The sequence below is a fragment of the Oryzias melastigma genome, linkage group LG11 (assembly GCF_002922805.2).
Source record: "Oryzias melastigma strain HK-1 linkage group LG11, ASM292280v2, whole genome shotgun sequence".
NCBI lineage: Eukaryota > Metazoa > Chordata > Actinopteri > Beloniformes > Adrianichthyidae > Oryzias > Oryzias melastigma.
Window position 1 is genome coordinate 16,295,906 of NC_050522.1, and position 1,918 is coordinate 16,297,823.

The following is a 1,918-nucleotide window of genomic DNA, read 5'->3' on the forward strand; positions in this document are numbered from 1 at the left end:
TAATGCTAAATTGGCTCAAAAATATTGGGTGCAACGGGTTTCCACTATATAATTGTGTTGAATCTACAAATCATTTTTTTCAGTGATGTCCGGATTCCTTCCCTTCTCACTATATAGCAGTGCTGTATTTTGTAGTGCTGTCCAAATCTAGAATTCCGAAATCAAGTGCACTAGAAATTTCCCAGAAGTTGTTGTGAAAAACTGGCGTGCGTCGATGCTCACTACATTAGCGAATATAGACCACGATGCATTGCGGTCAAACGATTTTGGAGAAAAAAAATGTGTTTCAATGCAATTTTTTAATAAACCATCCACATTTTCTTCATCAGAACACAGTGGATTCATAAATAGACGTGAAATGTTCATACTCGTTCGATTTTCCCTTTGTGAAATCTGTGATTATTCAGCGTTTAAAAAATGAAAGAAAAGGCATGAGAATTTTGTGTCTGAATTGCTTTCAAAATCCAAGGTACTATATAGTCCAGCACTATATATTTTTTAAATTGTTAGGGAACAGGGTGGGAATTCGGACATAGCCAGAGATCCAGGGTCTCTAAACCTTTGATTCAGGAGTCTCCAACCCTGTAATCCAAGGGTCTCTTACCCTGTTCCTCGTGAGCTTCTGCCCTACTTGTTTTGCAACTAACCCTGCTTCAGTAATTACTGGTCACCTGAATCAGAAATGTTTAGTCAATCAGAAACTGGGCTCACTCAACTAGCTAATCAGCAATTACAAAACAAGCAGGCCAGTAGCTCTTGAGGAACGGGGTTGGAGACCCCTGCATCACAGGGTTGGAGACCCCTGCACAATGTGCATCACAGAGTTGGAGACCCCTGGATCACAGGGTTGGAGACCCTGCATCACAGAGTCGTTGGGTGTGGTCATGCTAGAGTTTGGGTTTTCTTTGGAACTAATGAAAGGGCAGCAGGGTAAATAGGAGTCAAACTGTGTCTGAAACATCCCTCTCTGATCAGGTAGGGGTTAATATTACTATGTAAATGTAATGCTTCTCTGAGCCCTCTTTGACTTGTTATCATACATTTCTGTCTGTCTGTGCAATTATCAATTTCTCTGATTTGGTAAATTAAAGGGGGCGTCATCCATTTTTCACTACCAAATCTGAGGCCCTGGCTGGTCAAGGTTTGACCTGATGTAACTTATGTGCAATCAATAGCTGAATGTTTTGTACCTGTAGCCTGAAATCGGTCGGAGAAACTTGAGTATTGACGCGTAGCGCAAGAGTTTTGAAAGTGGATGCATGAAACACATTCATAGAGACTTTTCATTGGAAGTGGTCGAACATGTGCTACCAAGGATGATGTGAAAGTCGCTTGAACGTAGCTTCAGGCAGTATGTGAGCATATTTAGTTTGTTTTAGTCAAGCTTTTACATCTAGCTAAATTATGTCCCTACAGCTACGCAGCCTTTTTCCATTTTTCTCATTGTGCTATCATGCAGACGTTCTATAGCTCGCCAGGTTTATTCTTTCACCAACACAAAGCTGTGAGAAATGCTCTGCCACTTACATGTGAAATTCAGTGTTATTCTCCCTTAACTCTAGCAACCTTGAACAAAAGTCCTCACTTTGTAGTTAAGCGGGTTCTTGAAGGGCAATACAACGCAGACACGGTCCAGTGCTTTTATTGACCCGCTGAAAAACCTTGCTCCGTCTCCTGGGGCTTGGAGCTCAGGTTAGGGTCTTTGTTGTCTGCGTTCATTAGTGTCTCCTTCACCATCTCTTTCTTTCTGTCTCTTCCTCAAAACACCTCTCTTCTGAGAACTCCCTCGCTCTGCTCTGCTGCTCTTTTCTCCCCAAGGAGCCCAAGAAGAAAATGTCACCGGAGCAAATTAGTGAGACCCTCCAACACTGCCTGTCTGCCTGCGTTTATTCCACAGAGGGAGGAAACCCTCAAGTGA